Below are 26,001 nucleotides of genomic sequence, written 5' to 3' on the forward strand. Positions count from 1 at the left end.
CCAGCACCAGGCTCCTCCCGCACTAGCCAGAAGCACAGGGACCCCCCCCCCCAGTGCCCTGCCCTGCACTAGGACGCTGCCACGGACCTGCATGCACCCCTCACCTGGTCTGGAACACAACTCTGACACCCGTGCATCCTGGTCCCTGCTCCTTTGTAGTTCAAACCCAACAATACCATAAAGTCCCCCCCGGCTCTATGTTCAGGTGACTGGGCCTGCACAGGCAGTGTCATGTCACCCAGGGGGAAACCTGCACCCACACCCCATGGGCATGGAAGAAAAATGGTTGCACTGCCCAGGCACCTACATGAACTGCACCCCCCCACCAAGTGTTTCCCGGGAAGCTCACAGAGGGCAACACAGTGCGATTCCCTCATCTCTGTGCCTTACCCCATACACCTTCTACTGCTGCAGACCTGGAGGCATTTTGCAAGGCGCTCTGTACAGCAGTTTCAGCTTAACTCCATAGAAAAATTGCTCCTTCTTAAGGGCAACTGTGCACCCCCTTACATCACCTTCCGACATACACAGGAGGCAGTGGCTACACAGCAGAAGCACAGACAGAGGAGGAGAGAGGGGAAAAAAAGGCCCTGAGACAAACAGCTTCAGGCTGAAACAAGTAAAGAGTATGCAGGCATAAAACTCTCTTCCCCACCTCCCTTGCAACTCTCCACGTGCAGCTGGGAAATACTGGTGGAGCCAACCTGCAGACTGGGATGGGACAAGGGATTTCATGGGAGGCCTTCAGGGGAAGGGTGAGACAGAGGCTGACAGAAACATTAGGGTAATGGGCTCTGTGGTGTTGGCCACAGGAGGACGAGAGGTTAATATGTGCTGAAGCTGACAGAGTTCCAAGTGCTCGACACCTAATCCAGACACCGGGAGGTACAACAGCAAGTCTCTGGGTCTGAGCCACTGGTATCAGCCTGGCCCAGGGGCAGGCCATTGCTTTTGCAAGGCTCTCCTAGTAGTTGGGAAGCAACAGCTGCAGCCGCTGGAGGTGCTAGCTTTGGATGCTTGCAAGCAAACGACGTGCATCCGGTCAGAAGCCGAGGCAACTGCTGGCGTGCTGCGTTCCCTGACCGTGTCCAAGGCAGGAATGCGCAGGCACCTGCTGCCAGGGCTGGCTCGGATGTTTCCGGGAGACCGGTGCGGGCCCCAAACGCTTGTTTCTCAGTAGCTCACGCAGGGACCCGTTGCAGATGCGACGGATGTCGGGGGCCCTTCTTTCTACTCCAGGCCTTTTGGTGCCAAATGTCACGTTGCACCTCCTCACCGATAAGCTGGTTCCAAGGACAGGAGCGCTAGGACTAGCCTGTGAGAAAGGACAGACGCACATCAGACATTTCACGCAAGGTAAAATGCTCACACTGTTAACCCCAGCACAAATAGCAATAAGATGACCCTGCTGCCAGCCTCGGCCATTTTCAAGGTGCCTAGGCTGAGCTGCACTTATGCTGTTAAGCACAAGGGCCAAGGCTTTGTTCTGAGTAACCGCAGTGTGAACCTTTGCAGTTGTGACAACTAACTTGGTCAGCAAGTAAAGGAAACCATCAAACACAATTAAACAAAGCACAAGGCCTAAAAGGAGCTAACAGACCATACATAAATGATCCCTATATGGTATATCATAGATTTATCTTTAGCTAGCAGTGTGGCAATTGATGTAACTAAATATATTGCATGTTATTTTCTATAATAGATATACTTTTGCCCTCCTCTGAACCCTCACAAGGTTGTCCACATCCCTCTTGAAGTGTGGCGTCCAAAACCGGACAGAGTATTCCAACTGCAGCTCGACCAATGTGGCATAGAGGGTAAGTATCACCTCCCTGGACCTGTTTGTCCTGCACCTGCGAACGCATGATAAAGTGCAGTTAGCTTTACCAATCGCTTTGTCACGTTGACAACTCACACTCATCTCGGTGTCAACAATCACTCTGAGATCCCTTTCCGCTGCTCTGATGCTGAGAAAGCTCTCCTGCAGCCTGTAAGCGTGCCAGTGATTCCTTCTCCCTAGGTGCAGCACTTTGCACTCGTCTTTGTTCAGCTGCATCCTATTCTGGTCTGCCCATTTTTCCAACCTGTCCAGGTCCCCACAGATTTGGTCCCAACCCTCTAATGCACTGGCTCTCAAACTTTGTTTTGCATGGACCGCTTGAAAATTGCCAAGGGTCTCAGCGGACCACTTAATCTCTGTCACCAGAAAAAAATTAATCAACTGCAGGGCCAAATGCAGAGATTCTCAATTGTTCTGCAACCTTTCTGAGGACCACCTACATGGAGCTCATGGACCAGTGCTGGTCCAGAGACCACAGTTTGAGGATCTCTGCTTTAGCATGTTAACGTTACCCATAAATTTGGTATCATCTGCATATTTGGACAGAGGGCTTTCCACACCCTCATCCAAGTGACTGATGAAGACATTAAACAGCACAGGTCCAAGGACCGAGCCTTGTCAGACTCCACTGCCCACATCTTTCCAGGTTGATACCAACCCATCCACCACCATTCTCTGGGTATGACACCGAGCCATTTTGCCACCCACCTGATCGTGTAATCATCTACGTGACAGCGGCTCAGTTTATTAATGACATTAGAATGAGATACCATGTTGAAGTCCTTCTTAAAATGCAAGTAGATGACATCTACCTCAATTCCTGTGTCTAAGCATTTTGTGACCTGGTCATAAAAAGAAACAAGGTTAGTCAGGCAGGATCTACCTGCTATGAATATGTGCTCACTGCCCTTCAGCATCCCCCCACCTTCCAGGACTCCCATAAATGTGATCCTTAATGTTTTCCAAGGTTTTCCTCGCAATAGAAGTGAGACTAACTGGTGTCTAGTTACCCAGATCCTCCTTTCCCTTCTTAAAGATAGGGACCACATTGGCCCTTTTCCAGCCCTCTGGGACCTGACCCGAGTGCCACGAGTGCTCAAACAGCCGTGCCAGGGCTCCCCTATGATGCTGCCAAATCCTTCAGCACCCTTGGATGAAGATCACGTGGGTCTGCTGACTTAAACACATCCAGTCTTTCCAAGTGCCTCTTCACCAAGTTCGCACAAACACTTGGTGGGCTGGTATCCCTTTTATGCCTGTCTAGCATCCAACCGGGAGATCTGTCCTGATCCATGTTCAGGAATACAGAAGCAAAAAACTCACTGAAGAGCTCAGCCTTGCCCTGCCCAACCCACCTATCACTATTTGCCCTAGTTTGTCCTGTAGGGTTCCTGTGCTACCACGCACCTTCTTTTTACTCCTTATATACCTAAAGAAAGACTTTTTAGTTGTTTTTAATTTTTGTTGCCAGCCCAAGTTCCATTTCTGCTTGACCCTTTCTAACTGCCCCCCTGCAAGTGCGGGCCAAGTAGGTATACTCCACCTTGATAGATCTCACATGCTTCCACTGTCTATATGCCTCTTTTTTGCCCCTAGGTTTTCCTGCATTTCCCTGTTCAGCCAAGAGGGTTTTTTGGCCCCTTTTTCCCCTCTCCTGTGCAACGGGATCATCTTCTTCTACACCTGTAGGATTGCTCTCTTTAGGAACAACTGCCCTTCCTGGAATCCCATCTCACCAATGCTCCTGTTCTTCAGCGCCTCACTAACTAATCTCCTGACCACACTGAAGTCTAGCACTCCTACCCTACTGGTTATCTTTCCCACCCTGTGCCAGATAGTGAATCCAATAAATGGATGGTCACTGTCCCCTAGGTTACCTTGTGTCAGTCGATCCCCTACCAGGTCATCCCCTGTAGCCAGCACCAAGTCCAGTAAGAGGTTCCTAGTGGGACCATATACCTCCTGTGTTAGATGAACATGCTCTTTGCAACAGTTAACAAGTAATAAGCCTGCATTTACATCACAAGCAATGGCCTGAGAAAGTACAATAAGAATCTGTTTCTCCAGCCTTCAATACCAGGTTGTCACAACCCAAGGGTGTGATTTTTGTTTTGTGTGCGCTTTGGCACCACTGAATTATTTTCCCGCCAATTTGAAGCTTTCTTTGCAGGGTGCATTTCTTAGCTGCAGAAAGGAGATGCACGTTGCAAGGAGTTCCCGCCATTTGTATTAAAATTCGAGCCCCATTATTGGCTTGTGTTAAAATATTCCCACGTGACGGCTAGCGATTGGCTTGCTAGCCGTATAAGAGGCTTGAGTGGTTTCCGCCCAAGTCAGAGGACTCCACTAACATCAGGAGAAGGAGACTTCACGTCTTGTGAAGATCTCTAAGCGCTGCGGAGCCTGTTGGACCCAGCGTATTTCAGGAAGGCAACAGGGGTCTGATCAGCCTCTAGCCTCTCCCCGTCGCCGAGCGCAATCCTTGACGTATCCCTCTTCCCTGCGCGCAAAAAAAAAAAGGATCCACGGAGCCTAGCAAACTTCATGTGAGTCTATTCAGAGCTCTTTGCTTCGAGTACTTTCTTTGGTTGGCGCGACGGGCTCGCGGTTTAGAGCCTCCAACCGGATTGGGCTAGAAGGTTCACGGGAAGGAACTCTAGTCCGCCTCTCTTCTTTTCTATCTGTAACTGCAACTCAAGCAAGTTTTCCTGCCTGCACTGCGACCATCTTCGGTGTAAGTAAAATAATCTTGAATCAACCATTACGCATCTGTGCCTAATTCTAGCGTGTCGCCTGCTTTCTCTGACCCAGCATGTCCAGGCTGCTGGCCACAGCCCGCAGCGCGAAAAAAGGGCCCCGGATCGCTCCCGGCCCGCACACAGGCGAGACCAAAGATGAGTAACTGCTTCCTGAAAAGGTGGGAAAAAAGCAGCTTAAAACACCAACTGATTTTTGGTTTTGTGAACCTTTCTAAATTAAAATAGGTCTAGACAGCAGAGTAAAAGAAACAAAACAGGGCAAGGAGCATTCCCAGGTGGGCAGGGGAAGAGATGAGCAGTGCTCTTCCCTTCCAGAATTGTATTTTTTCCAGGGACACAGGCCCCAGCTCATTGGCATCTCCCAAGTCCACAGGAAAACAGATTCACTCTCATTCCCAAACTTCCAGGGACACCAATCTGCTTGACACATATCAGAATATCCATTTAAAAAACAAAGCAAAAACCACACGTAAACATTAGACGTGAACAGAGGAAAGCTTTAAAAGACCTTTGGAAAGTGGAGACAACCTGCTGTTAGCCGCCTCCTCCCTCCTGCACAGGTGAGAATCTGTATACCAAACATCTCAAACTCCCCTGAAGTTGAACTGATGTCCTGCGGTGCTTCCTGAACAACAGGTTTTTTCATTTATTTTTCTGCTTAAAAAAATGAAAATTTGGTGCTTTGCAAGCTGCTCTCTAGACAGGTTTCAGCATCAGCATAGAAAAGGGGAGTGAGGGGCACTGGCCTTGAGGGGGGTGTAGCTTGGGAGGGAGGGAAAATGCCATGGGCAGGGCACCAGCGTATTACGGCTGCTCAGCGCCACAAAGCCATGTGGGGAGACAGCTGTATGGAGATGGACAGTTTTACAACAGTAGTCCTCCTTCCAGATACTCTGCTCCTAAAACCTGTTCCATATGAAACATCATGAGTAGCATGGGCAGATGTGGCCCATGGAGAAACTGTCTGCCCCTTGGCAGGTACATCAATTCTGTCTTGCCCAATCACTGTCTAGCCTCTGGTGAATCCTGCTGCCTCTGGGCATGCAGCGGGGTGCGCCTGGACTGCCTCTCCAGGCTGTACAGGCAAAGACAGCTGCTTCCAGTTTCTGCCGCCACTGCCCCAAACCCAAGCTACTGGCAGGGACCCACACGCACAGCTCCAACTCCATCCAGCCAGTGTCCGCTCAGGACTAGGCCCGGCAGAGTGGACAAGCACCAGCCCAGCCCAGCCAGAACCCGTGCACACAGCCCAAACCCCAAACTGCACTGCACCTCCTCTACACGTGCCCACCCACACTGAGCAGCGGCCATAGCTGCTGGAGGTGAACACAAGCTCATGCTCGGGACAAGGGACAAGTGGCCCCACACCTTTCACGGCTACCAGGCTCTTCTGGCTGCAACCACTACGAGCCTGAGGCTGGACTGCCCTACGGTTCCTTTGCACAGCCGCCAAGGCCCTGCTGCATGGCCCGGAAGCAGCAGCGAAGGCAGTGGAGACAAGCCCCAGGGCAGCCCACATGTAGACTCTGCACAGCTGCAGGAAGAAGGGACTGGCCACCGTGACGAGGAGGAGTCATGTTTCCGCCATGTCAAGCAACAGCTACTGCCACTGCTCAGCGTGCACAGGTTGTCTGGAGCAGGGGCACAGCGGGCCAGGGTTATGCACACAGGTTCCATCTGGTCAACTTTGTCCAGGGAGTCCAGAGAAGGTGCAGGGTGAGCTGGGGGTCGGGGCTTAGGCTGGGCACTGTTGGCAGTACGGGGAGGAGCCGTAGGGCACACGGGATCTGGGCTATTCAGGATCGGCACCACTGACCGGCCCGCTTCACCTCCCCAGTACCGCCTCTGTGACCCACACGCCCAAAGAGCTGCCGGCCCCTGCCTTACACCAACATCCTGCATATGCGCAAGACACAGGCAGCACAGAGGAGGGGAGAAAAGGAAAAATGAAATACATAAACACCTTAAAGCGGACAGAAGCAAACAGTAGGGGGCAAGGAAGCACCACCTCCACCCTACAACTCTCTAAAGCAAGCTGGAAAACATTGGTGCAGGCCTGTTGCACGCTGGGACAGAAGACGGGATTTCATGGGAAGCCTTCCAAGGAAGGATGAGACTAGGAGAGGCTGTCAGGTAGGACAAGGTCACAGGGGCTGGGTGTTGCGCACATAAGGAGGAGTGGCTAACAAGTGCTGAAGACTCAGAGGGCTCAACACCTCCCCCAGGCACAGGGAGAGAGAATACAAAGCCTGTGGGGTCTGGGCTCCCAGTATTCTGCAAGTCAAGGGGCAAGCCATAGCTTTTTGAGGGTGCTACCAGCAGTTGGAGGGAAGAGCTGCAGTCAGCGGAGGTGTTACCGTTGGAGCAGGGCACGTGAATGACGTGCCTCCAGGCAGAAGCCCAGGCAACTGCTGGTACGTTCTGTCCGCTTGGCGTGTCAAAGCAGAAACACGTACTCACCTGTGGTGCTTTGGCTGTTTCTAAGGGACCGCCACACCCGTCTCAGTTCCCAGAATGACCCTTGCAGACACGACAGCTCCTGGGGGCCCTTCTGCCCCAAGTAACATTTGTCACACTGCAGCTCACCACTGATATGCTGGTGCCAAGGACAGGTGCATGAGGAGAGCCTCAGAGAAAGGGCACACCCATGTTAGACCGTTTCACACGAGTGAAAACGTACACGCTGTTAACCCCACCGCAGTGGATAAGACGACCACCATGGGCCGACCCAGCACGTTTCCATTAAGGGTACCCAAATCACTACACAAATATCATCACTTATCTATACACATTCCTACAAAAAGGGTTTCCAAATCCCCAGAAAATTTCCCTGACACAACCTAACCATATTTCCATACGCTTGCCCAATTGCCACGCAATTTTCCATACATCCTACAACAAACCAGTCCCCTAAAAACCCTCCCAACTCACCCTAAAATTACCACACCATATCCACATAGAAAATCACCATATCTCTAAACACAGTTCTACAAACTACTCCTAGAGTAACCAGTTTTAAATACAGAGCCACTGTGTTTTCAAGGAAAGGAGCTATCATCACACACAATTCCCAGTTTCCCACAGCAAAAAACACATTTCCACATACATCCAGAAAAAAGGCCCCAAATCCCCAGCTTTCTCCCAAAGTCTCCATATTTCCCCAAAGTTTCCACAGAAACGCCCCAAATCACCACATTAAATGACCAACTTCCCACCCACAAAATCACCGCACTGCCAGAAAAAGGGACACAGCCCCCAAAGACACCCCCGTGTCCTGCCCCCGCCGCTGCCGAACGGGGCCGGGCCGGGCGCCCCAGGACAGCGGCGACGAGCAGCGGGGCCAGAGGCAGGCGGCGCGGGGCAGTGTCCCGCCAGCACCGGCTCTGCAGCTCCCGGGCTGCGACACCGCGCACCCCGCACGTACCCCGCTCCCACGTGGGTCACAAAACCAAGGTCCCCCCGGCGCCGCACCACGGTTCGAAGGAGAGCGCGCTCGGTGCTGCCCCAGGTGACTCACGCCGGGCACTGCAGCGGGGGAGAGAAGCGGAGGGGCGGACGCTCCTGAGGACGGCTCAGTGCTGCTCTCCTGTGGTCACGCCGCGCATTGCAGCCAGCGGCCAAGGACGGGGACAAAAGCGGCTCCACGTGTCCTCCTGTCCCTGCAGCCGGGCGCGGAGCCGGGACACCACGGCGGGGAGGGGAGAATCGCTCCGTGCTGCCGCGGGGCTCCCGCTTCTATTCTACACGCAGCACACGCACTGTATACACATCTGCACACGCATCCCACCTCCACGCATTTCTGTTGTGACAAGGACGTAGAATACGAATAATACCGGCAATTCTTCGCCCCCCCGCACCGGGCTCAACACGGTACTTATGTTAAAGCAAGGATCCCCACTCTCCACTAGAACAGATATCATGCAGTTCTTACTGAACAACCTTTTTTTAATTTTTTATTCACTTTAAAACAGGGAAACACCGTGCAAACCTTGCTAGGAACGACACACCTCAGAAAGGAGCCCACAGGCAGCATCGGGCCGCACGCGGCCTTCGGCCAAAGGGCCACCCCCCGCCCTTCCAGGTGCCCGTCCCGACCCGGCCCCGCACAGCCCACGCCGCGCCCCGCCAGCGCAACGGAGCCACCGGCGATCAGAGTCGGACCAATCAGCACGCAGTTGTGTCTACTCCTCCTACCAAACCCAACAGCCAATCAGACTGCGGAGAACGAGACTTCCTCCTGGACCCGCCTCCACCGGCAGAGGCCAATCAAAGCGAGGAAGGTCGGAGTCTCCGAGACCCCGCCCATACAGCTCTTCCACCCAATCGCGACTCGCCTCAAGGCGGCCAACGGGAACACGAGCCTCTGATGCCGGCCCTGCCGCGCGCTCCAGGACACGCCCCCAGCCCCGGCTCCTCTGGTGATCGCTGGCGGGAGCCGCACGCGGGACTGACCTTTTCCGTGGGGACAAGAACGGGGAGCGGGGGCTGCGGGTCAGCAGTGACGGCATCACAACACAAGCGGAGACGAAGAGCTGGGAGTCAAGGGCGTTAAAGCATCTCACTAGCATGGGCTGCGGGGGCAGCAGCAAGGGGCATCCCCAGCACCAGGCTCCTCCCACACAAGCCAGAAGCACAGGGACCCCTAGTGCCCTGCCCCAGACATGTATGAAACCCCTCACTGGTTTGTAACCCAACTCGGACCAGTGCATCCTGGTCCCTGCTCCTTTGCATTTCAAACCCAACCATACCATACAGTTCCCCCTGGCTCTGTGCTCAGGTGACTGCGCCTGTACAGGCAGTGTCATGTCACCCAGGGGGAAACCTGCACCCAAACCTCATGGGCTAAAGCTCAGGCATGGAAGAATGGTTGTACTGTGACCCACTCGACTGCCCACAACAACGTGTTTCCCTGGGATCTCACAGAGGGCAACACAGAGCCATCCCCGCACCTCTAACCCTTACCCCATTCGCCTTCCACTGCTGCAGATGTGTAGGCACTTCGCATGATGCTCTGTAGAGGGGTTTCAGCTTAACTCCGTAAGTAAACAGTTCTGACTGGAGGCCTATGTACATCCTCATACACCACCTCCCAGCATTCACAGGAGACAGGAGGGCTACTCAGGGGCAGCATGTACAGAGAACAGAAAACGAGCACTGGGACAGACAAGCAGCTACAAGCTGAAAAAATGAAAGAGCATGCAGGCAAGGAAGGCTCTTTCCCACCCACCTCACAATTCTCGTTGCAGCTAGGAAATACTGGTGTAGCCCCACTGCACATTGTGATGGGACAAGGGTTTTCATGGCAGCCAGCATGGGAAGGCTGAGACAGAGGCTGACAGAGACAGCATGGTCATATGCCCTCTGGTGTTGCCCACAGGAGAATGAGAGGCTAATACGTGCTGATGCTGGAAGAGGTCCAAGTGCTCAACACCTAATCCAGGCACAGCAGGAAACAACAGGAAGGCTCTGGGTCTGGGCCACTAATATCAGCCTAGCCCAGGGCAGGCCATTGCTTTTGCAAGGCGCCCTAGTAGTTCAGAGGCAAGAGCTGCAGTCACTGCAAGTGGTACCTTTGGACATGTGCAAGCAAACAACGTGCATCCAGTGAGAAACCAAGGCAACTACTGGCATGTTGTGTTCCATGAGGGTGTCCAAGGCAGGAACACGCACTCACTTGCTGCCAGGGTTGGCTCGGATCTTTTCAAGAGATTAGCGCAGGCCGCATAACCCTGTCTCTCTACAGCCTGCACAGGGACCCTTTGCAGACGTGTCAACTGTCGGGGGCCCTTCTACCCGACATTTTGGAGCCAATCGTCACACTGAACCTCTTCACCAATAACCTGGTGCCAAGGACAGTTGCACAAGGACTAGCCTGTGAGAAAGGGTGGATCCACATCAGACACTCTCACACGATGTAAAACGCTCACACTGTTAACCACAACACGGATGACAGTAACAGGATCCTGCTCCCAGCCTCGGCTATTTTCAAGGCACCTAGACTAAGCTGCAGAAGTGCTGCTAAGCAGAAAGCTCAAAGCCTTCTTCTTGCTGAACGCAGCATGAACCCTTGCAGATATGACAACTAAGTTGGCCAGCAAATAAAGGAAGGGCCCGAGAGGGGAGTGGGCAGGGGCCTGACTCCCTGCCACTGCACACACTACCAGGGAGAAATGGGAGCACATGCCCCCCAGATTTGCACGTAAGGTGGTGGCAAGCTGCCTGCAACATGCTGTATCTTCCCAGACTGCTGGCCTCTCCTGGGGCCCTCTCTGGCCCAGCAGGGCACACCCAGCATGGCAGGGCAGTCCAGGGTGGGGAACATCATTGGCATTGCTGCGAGTCCTGCATCGCAGTGACAAGGAGCCCCCTGCCCACCAGCCAGCAAGTGTGGCAGTGTGGAGTTGCGGTCCTTGGTCCCGGTGAGAAGGCATGGGGTGCCTCACCACACTGGCGGAGGGTTCGCAATAGTGGCAACAAGCTTTGCTCTGCCCTGCTGTGACAGGTCCTACCCACTGGGGCAGGAGGGCAGGGTGCCGAAGCCCACAGCAGGCAACCCCCATTCAGCACCCCCACCTCCCACAGGGACCAATCCAGCTGTGCAACCCATGAGAGAGGGGAAGCTGGGCTCCACACTCTCCGCTCCACTCAGGCCGCAGCAGCCGCCACCTTCTACATCCAGCAGCCGGACTCAGGTGCTGCTGTGGGGGGCAGGAGCCTGCAGATCTGGGTCCCTAGTCATCTAGTCTGGGAGCACCGGCAGGGCCAAAGGGGCTGTGGGTGGAGAGCGAGGGGCTTGGGGGGGGAGGGGGCTGCAGCATATCACAGATGCTCATCGCCACAAAGCCAGGCAGGGGGACACCTCCTCCTGGATCCGTGTCCCAGTGAACAACGGGGGCAGGGGGAGCTCTGATGTTCCATGATAAAAAACCCAAAGTCACATGCCAAGATTTATAGCTATTTAGAATTTATTTTATGATAGTGATTGAGGCACTGGTAGGAGTCCCAATTACTCAACACACACACACACACTTCATTGCAATAACAGAAAAAGGAAGGTTTGGGTGGGGGTTTAAATCAGAGAACTCGTGATTTTTTAATTTATATTTTAATAAAAAAAACCCAGCCTGCCTAGTAATAAGTTAAAAAAAAATGCTACTTTCCAAGAATTCTGGCTCTAAGCTTGCCAAATTGTTCCAACCATAAAAGTGCTGTAGTCCTGCCTCTCAAAAGACTGAACGGTATACCCGGTTCTTAATAGCCTGCATCACTGAGTAAAAAACCTTCTATGTAAAGGGTTCCATCGTACACAGGTGAAACTGTATAAAGGAAAGACAGCTTTTAACCTGCCAGTCTTTCCAGTGCTGAGTAGCAATGGCTACAAATGTGGCACTGAATATGCTGAGATCAGCCAAGGAAATCCTGGGTTAAACTCACTGCTAGTATCTAAAAGGTAAAAAAATGTTCATATTTCATACCCCCATTCATACTCTCAGAAGCAATATCTGGGAATTTTTATCTGGAATGATTATACAGCAAAAGCTTTGTTAACCCGCATGAGTGGAGGTGGGGGGGGGGGGGGGGCGGAGCAGGTATCTAAAATGTCTGGTTATCTGAGACAGGGGTTTTCATCTTTTTTGAAAACCCCTGAAGAGTGGGGGAAGGGAAGATGGTGGCACCAGCAGTACAGGGTGGCAGGTGGCAGCCACCACATGCGAGCTTTCCCTCCCATCTCCTGCAGCCAGCCAGGAACTCTGGTTAATAGTGTATTCCGGATAGTGAATGCTGGTTAACACAGCTTTTACTGCACTTTGGTGTCAAATGAGGCCCCGCAATGCAAAGCCATATTTTGTGACTGCTAAAGTACCAAGAGTCTGTATTAGTCCATGGGGAAGAGTCTTAGGGAGTCCTGAACAACCCTCCCCCCTCTTTTTTTGCTACACGACATTACCCCTCCTTCCACATTCTCTGAACCCAGAAACAGTTCAGTCTATCACATCAAGAGTAGCATGTCAGAAAAATTTCAGGGGAGCTGAGATGTATAGTCCAATGATGACATCCAATGCTAATGGGGTGACTTCAGGTAAGAACAAAGGTCCCAAGCCCTAACTGGCTTTCCCTGCTCTCTACAAAATGGGCCAAGAAATCCTTATCTCAGAGAAGGGGGCTGGAGTACAGAAATTTCAACCTGAACTCTACAAAACCCCAAAAGAAAAAATGTGGGATTCTGGAACTGGCCTCAAACCTGAAGGACAGATTGCGAGAGGCCCTGGCACTCGCCCCCTGGTACTAAGTAAGTCTATGTATTCTTTGCTGTATGTAGCTGCTCTGGCCAAAGGTCCCTGATTACTAACGTCCCAATAATCTGGTGTACATTTTATGGAGGAACTTGCTTTGCCTTGTCTTCTACTTCTCCAGAGACATCCTGGGTGTAACGTGTATTTGATTATGCCGGGGTGGGCAACATATAGATCAGAGTCTGGATGTGGCCCATGGAGGGACTTTGTTTGGGCCAGGGCAGGCCCTCAGTCCTACCTGACACAGGCGTTGTCCAGCCCATGACGCAACCCGCCGTCCCCTGCCCACACAGCAGGGCTGCAGCTGGACAGCCTTTCTAGCTCTGACGCAGCTCTGCCCCCATCCACCCTGCTCCTGCTTTGGACTTGGCGGACAGGACCATCTCCAGACCAGCCAGAACCCACAAGCACAGCCCCAACCCTGGCCTGCACTACACATGCTCCAGAGTCATCTACCCATTGTGAGAAGCAATAGCAGCGGCAGCCAAGCAGAAGCTGCTACTCAGCACAAGAGAACAGTGGCCTGACACACTTCTCAGCTGCCAGAACCTTCTTGCTGCAGCTGCCCAAAGCCAATGTCCAAACTGCCCTGCAGCTCTGCTAAGCTGCCACCACTGCCCTGCTGGGCAGCCTAGATGTGGCAGTGAGGAGCCGCAGGGCAGCCCAGGTGGGGACTCCTAATAGCTGCAGCAAGAAGGGCTTGGCCAGGGTGAACAGGAGGGGGCCACATTTCTCCGACGTGCAGCAGCAGCTTCTGCACTGCTGCTGCCACTCCTCACCATTGGCAGGCACCCCAGAGAAAGTGCATGAAGGGCCAGGATGAGGAGTGTGCATGCAGGTTTCAGCTGGTCCACCCTGGGTAGGGAGAGTTTGGAGTGGGCTCGGGGCAGGCCAGAGTCGGGGCTGGGACTGTGCACTATTGGCGGTGGCGGGGAGAAGGCACTGGGCGCATGAGCTGCAAGCTATTCAGAGTGGGCAGTGTTGACCAGCCTGCTGCAGCTCCTCAGAACTGCCTATCTGGCCTGCAGGCCCAAATACTGGGCCGTGCTTGGCTTACACCAATGTCCAGCATATACACAAGACAGTAGTAGCATAAGGAAAGGTAGAGGGAAAAAGGGGAACTAAAACAGATAAACAGCTTCAAGCTGAGAGAAGCAAGGAGCTGGGGGGGTCAGAAGCAAGGAAGCTTTCTCCCCACTCTCCTGCAACTGTCTGAGGGAAGCTGGGAAACAGGGGTGCAGGCCTGCAGCAGACTGGGACAGAACAAGGGATTTCATAGGAGGCCTTCAGAGGAAGGATGAGAGTAGGAGAGGCTGTCAGGTAGGACAGGGTCACAGGGGCTGGGTGGCTAACAAAAGGTGAAGCCTGCAGAGATCAAAGTGCTCAACACCTCACCCAGGCACAGTGAGAGAGAATACAAAGCCTGTGGGGTCTGGGCCCCCAGGATCCTGCAAGCCAAGGGGCAGGCCATTGCTTTTGGAGGGTGCTAACAGCAGTTGGAGGGAAGAGCGGCAGTCACTGGAGGTGTTAGCACTGGAGCAGGGCACATGAATGATGTGCGCCCAGGCAGAAACTGAGGCAACTGCTGGTGCGTTCTGTCCGCTGAGTGTGTCAAAGCAGAATCATGAACTCACCTGTCACCCGTGGTACCTTGCCTGTTTCCAAGGCACCCCCGCAGGACCGCACACTTGTCTGAGTGCCCGGACCGACCCTTGCAAACATGACAGCTGCTGGGGGCCCTTCTGCCCCAAGTCCCGCTTCTGTCACGCTGCAGCTCCTCGCTGGCTGTTGGAAGTTGCTGGCTCCAAGGACAGGTGCACGAGAAGTAGCCTGCGAGCAAGGGCAGACCCACGTTAGACAGTTTCACATGGGTGCAATCACACACACCGTTCACCGCACCATAGTGGATCACATGACCACCATGGGCCAACCTAGCCCATTTCCACTAAGGGTTCCCAATTCACCACACAAATCACATAATTTCTTTTTTTCTTTTTTCACCTATTCCTACAAAAAAACAGTTTCCAAATCACCATTTGGGTTGGTCTAATAAAAGGTATCAACTTCATCCAAGGAACCTTGTCTGCCTATGTCCTTAGACCAACATGGCTACAACCTACACCCCTCTAAATCACCATGCACTTTCCCTCGTGACATAAGCATATTTCCATATGCTTACCCATTCGCCACAGATTTTTGCACAGGTCCCACAAAACAGCAATCGCACAGAACAGTTCCCAAATCACCCTAAAATTACCAAGCCATTTTTCTATGAACAAATTCACCATATTTGCAGAGACATTTCCACAAGCATTTCCTAAATCACCAGTTTTCCAGTCAAAACCCCTATATTTCCGAAGAAAGGTCCTAAATTCCACAACAAAAATCACATTTCTACACATTTTGCACAAATAAGTTTTTAAATCAGCCTAAAATCACCACACCATTTTCTACTAACTCACATTTCCACAAACAGCTCCCAAATCATCAGTTTTCCACACAAAATCACCATACTTCCGCAAAAATCCCTTCAACACCACACACAATCAGGTCTTTCACAAAAAAAAAAAAAAAAACAACCCCAAAAAACCCACCCAAACATTTCCACAAACAAGCTCCCAAAGCCCCACAAAGTTCTCCCAGTACCATATTATCCCAAACCTTGCCACAAACACATCTCCAAATTACTACAAAACAACCAACTTCCCACCCAAATAGTCACATTTGCCAAAAAAAAAATAAAGCTTCTGAAATCACCACACAAAATGGCGTTTTCTACAGAAAAACTGCCACACGCCCTCCAAAAAGAGTTCCAGATCCCCACGCAATTTCCGTTACGCAACAGAGCCATATTTCCACACACTTACCCAATCACCTCAAAATATTGCACACGTTCCAGACCACACCAGTTGCACAAAAAAGTTCATTAATCACCCTAATACTACACCATTTTCTACACACAAAATCACCATTTTTCCACAAACAGTTCCCAAATCCTCAGTTTTTTCCCCCACCAAAATCACAGTATTTCCAAGAAAAATGGTCCACACACGCTCCACAAAAAATAATCACATTTCCAGATAAAGGTCCCAAATCCCCACAGGACTCTCCCAACGTCCCAACACGTCCCCAAACATTTCCACAAAAACACCTCCAAATCACCACACAAAATGACCGACTTCCCACCAAAAACATCACGGCACTACCAGAAACATGTTCCAAACTCACCACACAAAACGGCCGGTTTTCCACACACAAACCACCACGAGCCCACACACGTGCCCACAAAAAGGGTTTCCAAATCCCCAGACAATTCCCTTCACGCAACATAACCATATTTCCGTACACTTAACCGATCCCCACACAGTTTTCCACAGGTCCCACACCACACCAGTCACACAAAGAAGTTCCTAAATCAGCCAAAAATTACTACCCCATTTTCCATACACAAAACCACCATATTTCCACAAATGGTTCCTAAGTAACAAGCTTTGCACAGAAAACCCTGTATTTTCAAGGAAAGGTCCTGTACCACCACACGCAATTAACAGTTTTCTGCCCCCCCAAAATCACGTTTCCACACATTTCCAACTAAAGGTCCCAAATCCCCACAGAATTCTCCCACTACCACCATATTACCCCAATATTTCCACACAAACACCTCCAAATCACCACACAAAATGAACAAAAGCCTACCAACAAGATCACCACACAACAGAGAAAAAGGTTCCCAGCTCGCCACACAAAATGGCCGGTTTTCCACACACAAACCTCCGAGCCCACGCGGCTCCACGTCACCGCACGCAGGCACCTTTCCACACAGCCCCCGATGACTCTGAAACTCACGCCAAGCTGGGGCCTCCTCACAAAACCCGGAAGGCAAAATACTGATGCCGACTGCGCCGTGCAAAAAGCTGTGAGTCCATGGCTAGGCCATCTGGGGAGAAATAACAAGGTCTCCCTTCCACCTTATCTTACTAGATTCATGACCATTTCGAGCAGGCTCCTAGCTGTCTGGTATGTAACCCTGTGAAATGTCTATCTTTGATTACTTAGTATGGCAAATAGTTCTTCTACAATTAACTTCTGTTTCTGTGCGAGACATTCTCCGTTTGGGACACGTGTCTACTCCCAATTTAGTTTTGACTCTGCTGTTTTTCCGTGATTTACCTTGTTTTCCGACGACACTTGCGTTTTTTCCTGGTGGTTAATCAGTTTCTAGATACGTTCCAAACTTCATAGAAATGGATAACCTCTTGTCCCCGAGGAAGGTCATTCATTCCAACTGGAACTTTCTGATACCTCTTTGGACCTATTCGTCATGCATCTGCTGATGCACGATAAAGTGCCATTAGCTTTTCTGATGGCTTCGTCACGCTACCGACTCATGTTCATCTTGGAGTCCGCTAGGACTCCAAGATCCCTTTCCACTTCCGTGCCACCCAGCAGGTCATTCCCTAGGCTGTAGGTGTGCTGGACATTCTTCCTCCCTAGGTGCAGCACTTTGCATTTCTCCTTGTTGAACTGCATCCTGTTGTTTTCTGCCCACTTGTCCAACCTGTCCAGGTCTGCCTGCAGCTGTTCCCTGCCCTCCGGCGTGTCCACTTCTCTCCATAGCTTTGTGTCATCTGCAAACTTGGACAGAGTACACTTCACTGCCTCGTCCAAGTCGTCGATGAAGACATTGAAGAGTATCGGTCCCAGGACCGAGCCCTGCGGGACCCCACTGCCCACACCCTTCCAGGTCGAAACCGACCCATCCACCACGACTCTCTGGGTGCGACCCTCCAGCCAATTCGCCACCCACCGGACTGTGCAGTCATCCAAGTCACAGCCTCTTAACTTGTTCACCAGTATGGGGTGGGATACCGTATCGAAGGCCTTCCTGAAGTCTAAGTATACGACATCCACCCCTCCTCCTGTGTCCAGGCGTTTCGTAACCTGGTCATAAAAAGAGACTAGATTAGTCAGGCATGATCTGCCTGCTACAAACCCATGCTGGTTTCCCCTCAGCATAACTTGTCCTGCCAGGCTCTCGCAAATGTGAGCCTTGATAATTTTTTCAAAGACTTTGCCCAGGATGGAGGTGAGACTGACTGGCCTATAGTTGCCCGGGTCCTCCTTCCTCCCCTTCTTGAAAATGGGGACCACATTGGCCCTTTTCCAGTCCTCCGGGACTTGGACCGTGCGCCACGAGCGTTCAACTATTCCTGCCAGTGGCTGTGCAACGATGTCAGCCAGTGCCTTCAGTATGCTGCAGGTTTTTCTTTTCTCTGGCTTTAAAGCCTGGCTGCTCAGCGCAAGTTGAAGGGCAGGGAGGGTGGCACGGAGCCGGCTTTGTTCCTGGCCCTTGTCTTCGGGCTCCAAGCCCCGCGCCAGCCCCAGGCGGGCAGCGCGGAGCCGGCTTGGGTGCCTGCCCGGGTCTCCCCGCCGCAATGCCCGGCGCGGCCACAGGAGGGCGGCTCTGAGCAGGGCTTTTTCTGCGCCTTCACGCGCTGGGTCAAGGCCCCGCCGGGACCACCGCAGGGCAGCACCGAGCAGCAGGTTGGTCTCCCCTCCTTGACACCGATTGCGAGGCAGGAGCTAAACGCAGCGCAGAGGCGACGTGCGCGGGGTGCACGCAGGTCCTCGTGTATCCCTCGAGTGTGGCAGCATACCCCCTGCAAAAAGGGGTCCACGATTTCCCCCGGCCGCTGCCGCCGCTCCTGCAGGTAAGTGGCGGGGAGCTGGGGAGGAAGTGAGGCCCCCATCAGGAGGCAGGGAGTTGGGCAGGGCTGGGGCTGCAGCCCAGCTTGGCGGTGCATGGGGCCGGGGGCTGCAGTCTGTGGCTGCAAGGCCCTGGTGGGGAGCAGGAAGGATGGGTGGGGCCGGCTGGCTCCCCACAGCTGCGCACATTCCTGGAGGGCAGTGGGGACCTGTGCCCCCAGACCTGTCTGTGGGGCAGGAGTGGAACCAGTGAGGAGCGCAACCCTGCACCGCTACCCCCACGCATGCACTGGACATGTTGCCAGAACAGGGCGGAGGTCATAGTGGCAAGCAGCTTCCGTGTGGCTCTGCTGTTCCCTGCCATGCCAGGTTGCACCCACCAGGCTGCAGAGGCCCCGGGGGCAGGATACCAGGGCGGGAGCACACGCCCACCCTGAGCACAGATCTAATGGGCAGGAGTCCCCGCTGCACCCCAGGAGTGCACACAGGAGCGGGGAGCTGGCCTCACCACCTGCCCAGTCCCACAGCAGACAGGGAGCAGACGGGAACCAGGCTCCATGCTCTGCTCCACTGCAGCAGCCGCAGCCTCCTCCCAGGGACAAGAGGCATAGTCCTGGCAGCTGGGGCCTCCCTCTGGCATGGCTGCCAGGACTAAGGGCACCAGCAGGGCTGGCAAGCATGGGGGTGGGGGGGACTGAGGGGCACAAGCAAGCGTTTCATTGTAATAACAGGAAAAGGCAGGTTATAATTTGTGAGTTTTAATCAGAGAATTTGCAATGTTTTTAACAGAGAAAACCAGGAACCCCAGTAATAGGTAAAATAATTGCTACTTTCCAAGAATTCTGGCTCCAAGCTTGCAAAACTGTCCCGACCATAAAGGGGTCATAGTCTTGTCTCTGAAAACACTGAACATTACCAGGTTCTTTCTAACGTGCCTCACTGATTAAAAACCCCTCTATTTAAGGAGTCCCATCACACACAGCTGAAACTGTATAAAGGAGGGTTATCTTCTAAACTCCAAGTGATGCCAGTGCCGAGCAGCAATGTGCACAAATGTGGCACTGGATATGCTCAGATCAGCTAAGGACATCCTCAGTTAAAAATGTACTGCTAATAGCTAAAAGCAGAAAAAAGGAATACATTCCTCCCCCATTCATACTCTCAGAAGCAATATCTGGGAATTATCATCTTGAACGTGTGCGGGCCGGGCCCCGATCCCGCCGCCACGCGCGAGTCAGGAGGGGCGATCTGCGGCCCATCTTTTGCGCACGCGGGCTGTGGCCAGCAGCCCGGGCACGCGGGGTCTGAGAGAACCAGCGGCGAGCTAGAATTAGACACAAACACGTAGTGGTTGATTGAAAAGATTGTTTACTTACACCCAAAGATGGTAGTGGTGTAGGCTGGACAGGTTTCCAGGCACAGCTCCCGCTTAGATCCTCACTAGAGGACCACGACAAATTCGATTGCTCCCACAGAGTTGTTTAGGCTCCGCGGGTCCGGTTCGGTTTCTTGGTTCATCGGAGTTGTTAAGGCTCCGTGGGTTCAAAGTTTACAGGAAAGGGATACGTCTGGGATTGCGATCGGCGACGGGGAGAGGCCAGAAGCGAAAGCTCCGTATGTTCGGTTATTAAGCCTCTATTGCCTGCTTAGGGGAGGCGCGTTGGGTCCACGAGGGTCCACAGCACTTGGAGATCTTCACGCAGACTCTCTCTCTCTTCCTCCCTCCCTCCGACTTGGGTGGAAGCTACCCAAGCCTTTTGTACGGCTAGCAAGCCAATAGCTAGCCGCCACGTGTGCCTACGTTTGGAACTGGCCAATAACGTGGCGCGAATTCAAATACAAATGGCGGGAACTCCTTTGTAACGTGCATCACTAGTATGCAAAAGAAATGCACCCTGCAAAGAAGCTGTAATTTGGCGGGAAATCCCCCGTTGCACCAGAGTTCTCTCCCGCAGCAGAGAACTCTATCCTGCAAAGAAAGCTACAATCGGCGGGAAAATAATTTAGCAGTGCCGAAGCGCACACAAACAAAAACCGCAACTTTGGGTTGTGACAGAATGATTATCCATCCTTCGGTGTCAAACAAGGCCCCTCAATGCAGAACCATATTCTGTGACTACTAAAGTGCCAAGGGTCTGTCGTAGCCCATGGCAAGGACCTCTTTTTTGCTAGGCTACATTCCACAAGGTTACTCCTCCCTCCAGATACTCTGATCCCAGAAGCAGTTCAGTCTAAAAACACCAAGAAGAGCTTGGCAGAAAAGTTTCAAGGGAGTAGGGATGTATAGTCCAATAATGACACCCACTGCTCATGAGGCAACTTCAGGAAAGAACAATGGTCCCAGGCCATGACTCAGTTTCCCTGCTCTCTACTCAAAGGGCCAAGAGATCCCTACCTCAGAGAAATGGGCTGGAATACAGAATTTCAACCTGAACTTTATAAAACCCCCACAAAAAAGCAAAGATGTGGGATTGTGGAACTGGCCTCAAACCTGAAGGATGTATTACGAGAGGCCCTGGCACCTGGCCGCCCCAGTTCTGAGTACGTCTCTGTATTCTCTGCTGTAAGTAGCTGCTCTTGGCAAAAGTGCCTGATTAGTAATGTCCCAATAATCTGGTGTACATTTTATGGAGGTACTTGCTTTGGTTCTCTTGTACTTCTCCAGAGACATTTTGGGTGTAACACATGCATCCCATTATACCAGAGGTAGGCAAAATAGAGCTCGGAGGCCAGATCTGGCCCATGGAGGGATTCTGTTTGGCCTGTGGCGGGTCCCTCGGCCCTACCTAAGCCAGACGCCATCCAGCCCATGGCGCATCCCGCCACAAACAGCACATACAGCCCTGCCCCTGCTCCAGACTTGTCCACCCACACTGAGCAGCAGCACTAGTGGCGACGGCAAAGCACAAGCTGCTGCTCAGCATGAGGGACAGTGGCCACACAAACTTCTCAGCTGCTAGATCCTTCTTGCCTCCACTGCTCAAAGCCCACGCCCAGACTGCCCTGTGGTTCCACTGCACTACCACTGCTGCACTACTGGGCAGCCCAGAGGCGGCAGGTGGGGACTCCAGGCAGTTGCAACAAGGGCTTGGCCAGGGTGAGGAGCGGCCACGTTTCTCCCACGTTGGAGCAGCAGCTTCCGTCCTGCTGCTACCACTCCTCAGCATGGACAGGTGCAAGGAGGGCTCTGGTCAGGGGTGTACACGCAGGTTCGGGCTGGTCCACCCTGGCCAGGGTGAGTCTGGAGTGGGCATGGGGCAGGCCAGGGTCAGGGCTGGGAATGTGGAGTATTGGTGGTGGCAGGGAAAATAAATAGTGGGCACGGATTCCTAACTATTCATTGTGTGGGGGTGCTGACCAGCCCGCTGCAGCTCCCCAGAACTGCTTACGTGTCCCGCAGGCCCAAATACCTGTCCAGCCCTCAGTTAAACCAAAGCCCTGTGCAGACAGGAGACAATGCCAGCACAGGCAGCGGAGAAGGGAAAGGGGAACTGAAACAGATAAATAGCTTAAAGCTGACAGAAGCAAACAGTAGGGGGTCAAGGAAGCATTCTCCCCCCATCCCCTACAACTCACGAAAGGAAGCTGGGAAACAGTGGTGCAGCCCTGCTGCAGACTGGAGCGTGACAAGGAATTTCTTGGGAAGCTTTCAGAGGAAGGATGAAACTAGGAGAGGTTAACAGAGGCTGTCAGGTAGGACAGTCATAGGGGCTGGTTGTTGAGTGCATAAGGATGGGTGGCTAACAAGGCTTGAAGCTTGCAGAGATCAAAGAGCTCCACACATCACCCACGTGCAGGGAAAGAGAATACAAAGTCTGTGGGGTCTGGGGCCCCAGTATCCAGCAAGCCATGGGGCAGGTAGTTGCTTTTGCAGGGTGCTACCAGCAGGGGGTGGAAACCCCCAGCACGCGTGCCGAGCATGGCACGCGAAGCCATTTTGCTCAGCACACCACAGCCAGCCCTGGCTCTGGGTAGCTGCTGGAGCCTGGGCTGCTCCCAGCAGGGCTTGCAGCGTCCCAGCTGCCCGCTGGAAGCAGCTGAGGCTCTGTGGCTAGCAGCAGTTACCCAGAGCCAAGGCCAGCTGCACCGGAAAGGCTCCAAACAGCTGTGCCAGGCTCCGGAGGCCAGGCATGAGCTTTATACCGGCGCTTTCACTCGTGCATCAGGACGGGCAGTGGGGGAGGGGCCTGAGGCAGTGCAACCCCGTTGTTTCCCCCGTTCCTGGCACACAGCTGGTGACTGCACTCCAGAGCTCAGCACAGCTGTTTGTAGCCAGCCTGAGCTCTGGGCAGCTGCAGCAGGCAGGCTGCAAACAGCTGCGCCGGGCTCCACAGCTTCAGCATCAGCTTCATGCTGGCGGCAACTGCACATGCACATAAAGGCAGACAGCAGGGCAGCACAGCCTACCCCTGCAGCTCTTTCCTGTCACTGCAGGCGTTACGGTTGGAGCAGGGCATGGGAATGATGTGCATCCAGGCAGAAGCCTAGGCAACTGCTGGTGCGTTCTGTCTGCTGAGCATACCTGTTGCTCGTGGTGCCTTACCCGTTTCCAAGGGACCGGCACAAGCCCTGCACACCTGCCTGAGTGCCCAGTGCCCCTTGCAAACCCGACTGCTCCTGGGGGGGTGCTTCTGCCCCAATTCCCGCTTCTGTCACACTGCGGCTCCTCGCTGACACGCTGGCTCCAAGGACGGGTGCACGAGGAGGAGCCTGAAAGAAAGGGGAAACCCACGTTAGATAGTTTCACGCTATCCACATCGCAGCGGACAAGACAACCCACGTGGGCCGACCCAGCACATTTCCATTAAGCGTTCTCAAATCACCACACAAAATGGCCAGTTTTCCACACACAGACCACCACGTGCCCTTAAAAAAGGTTTCCAAATCCCCACACCATTTCCATGACACAGCAAGGCCATATTTTAATACACTTACCCAACTGCCACATTTTGCACAGGTTCCAGATCACAGTCACACAAAAAAAGTTCCCAAATGACCCGAAAATTACCACACAATTTTCTACACACATAGTGACAATAAATCCACCCACATTTCCACAAACAGTTCCACAAACCCAAATCACCAGTTTTCCATGCAAAACCACCATATTTCCAAAAAACAAGGCACCACACACAATTACTCTCCCCCAAAAAATCACATTCTCACACATTAGCAGAAACATGCTCCCAGACCACACTGCACTCCCCCAGCACCACCACGGTCCCCCGGCCATTCCCACCCCGCGCTGCCCGGAAAGGGTCCAAGCTCCCCGCGACCCGCCGGGATTGCCGCACCACGCCCGCCCCGGGCCCGCCCGCGCAGTCACTGGCCGCATCCGGGACAGGCTGCAACCCCCGCCCCAGGGGGCAGGGCAATAGCTGGGAGGGCGGCAGGGATGCCCCCCGTCAGCGAAGCGCGGCTCTGCGGGGACACGTGTTCGCCGCTCCAACATCGCCGGGGGAGAGAGTGCGCATGCGAAGCACGGAGAAGTCATAGCCACGCATGTGCAATTTGGGACGTGGTGCATCACGCCTGCCCATCAATGGGCAATGAAAGTACGCATGCCTTGGTAGGAGTCGTGAAACCGTTTGCGCATGCGTTGTGGGAATGAGGACCCGTTGCCTCGCATCGAAATTATTAATGGATTTCCATGGTTATACAGGCACTGACAACAGGACGATCGCCGAAACTAATCGAGGCACTAGTTTCTCAAGGCTCACTGGAAAGGAGTACTACAGTTCCCCCCCCTCCTCCCAGCCAAACCAATACTCAGGGGAAACGACAGGCAGGGACACTCCCTCCCCTCTCACTGCGGACCCGCAGAGACAGCCATCCGGGGCACGGCACCACCATATGCTAAACCGGCAGTGGCGTTGACGAATCACTGGGGGTAGGCCCAGCCCGCATGCGCAGAACGGGGCGGCCTCACAGTCGCACGACGAAAATATCGATGAACAGCAATGAGTACGCAGGCGCACTTGGGAAAAGGTGAGCCCTCGCGGTTCCCGTCTTTGGGCAAGGCAAGTACGCGTGCGCAAGACTTATACGCGGATAAGTGTATGCCTAGTGTATCGATGTCAAGGAAACGTGCATGCTCAATGGGAGCAGGCAAGAGCTATCGATGGCCGATGTTCCGAATTGGCGCGTGCGTCCTGAGAATCGGGAGGTTGTGCCAGAGCAGGAGTTATGGACGGGTACCCATAGTTACAGGGACAGTGATGGCATGACTAGCGCCGAAACCGTCAGGGCCCGACTCTGAGTATGCATGCGGACTGCAAATGAGCCCTACAATTCCCACTAGGATCAATACTTCTGGCGGTGTACCCCACCCTACCTCTCTCCCAGCTGGGAACCACAGCCACGCGGGCCGTGAAACCAGTGTTCGGGATGCGGACTCCGGAAGAGGCTGTACATAGGGTTTGATCTTCATGTGGGGAAGCAAGTACGCATGCGCTTGGAATAAGCGCTTGATCCGCTGAACTCCGAATTAATCGATGGTACTGCAAGGAGCGCATGCGGCCCGGTCGCTAGCAAAAGATGTCGATCGCCGATATCCTGGATTGGCACATGCGTCGTGAGACTCATGCGTTCTCATGCTTACAGAGGCAGTGACAGCATGACGTGCGCTGAAACTCTTAAGGCGCCAATCTCAATGTGCATGCCGACTGGGCATGAGCGCTACAGTTCTGTCTGGGGGAAAGACTTGTAGGAAAGGACAGGGACACTCCCTCCCATCTTTTTCCGGGGCCGCAGCTGCAACTACCGAGGTCGCAGCGGCGGTACCTGGGAAAGCGGTCACGGCATGAAACTATCGCTTCCTGAGACCCAGTGCGCACGCGCTGTAAAAGGCGCACTCCCACTTAGGCGAAGAGCTAGCGAGCAGTCACGAACACGCATGCGCATTTGAAAAGGTGCGCTTCAGCATGTTTGCCCTTGAATGGGCAAAGCAAATACGCATGCGTGCGGCTATCACTGGGTTAACACGGAATTTAGTAACAGCGAGATGACTCGCGCATGTGCGCTGGCCACAGGCAAAATACATCGAACTCTGATCTTGTAGATTGGGGGTGTATGCTACGCATGCGTTGTGTGAATAATTGCTACCATCAGCTCTGGTTGGGGAGCAATACTTCGGGGAAAGGGCAGGGCGTTCCCCCGGTACTCCGGACCCGCAACCTCAGCCAGTCCGAGGCACGAAGCTGCCGTACGTGAACAGAAGTGGCTTTAACCCATCGTTGGGTGACACCCATTACACACCCATAGTAAAGGATTTGCGCCCGATGAAAAAAGTGTCAGCATCGAGGCGTGGCCATGCGTACGCATGCGCACTTGCGAAGAGGTGGTGCACGGTGTTTGCGCTTCATTGGGCAAATGAAGCACGCATGCGCCGGGCGGGGGGAGA

General features: G+C 53.4%; 1 long non-coding RNA gene across 4 annotated transcripts in view; it reads right to left on the reverse strand.

The window, feature by feature from the left end:
- Positions 1-24,899, reverse strand: part of LOC132249199 (uncharacterized) — a 58,110-nt gene extending 33,211 nt beyond the window's left edge. Inside the window, exons 1-3 of one of the 4 annotated variants that reach the window (XR_009460581.1) lie at positions 24,417-24,899; positions 14,528-23,309; positions 656-1,315 (exon numbers count right to left, since the gene is read on the reverse strand). This is a non-coding gene — a long non-coding RNA (uncharacterized LOC132249199). Of the gene's footprint in view, positions 1-655; positions 1,316-1,708; positions 1,854-2,548; positions 7,762-14,527; positions 23,310-24,416 lie in introns of those variants that run through there. The other 3 variants (XR_009460583.1, XR_009460582.1, XR_009460580.1) reach the window with 3 other exon arrangements.
- Positions 24,900-26,001: the final 1,102 nt, after the last annotated feature.

This window comes from Alligator mississippiensis, chromosome 3, assembly GCF_030867095.1.
Source record: "Alligator mississippiensis isolate rAllMis1 chromosome 3, rAllMis1, whole genome shotgun sequence".
Lineage (NCBI taxonomy): Eukaryota > Metazoa > Chordata > Crocodylia > Alligatoridae > Alligator > Alligator mississippiensis.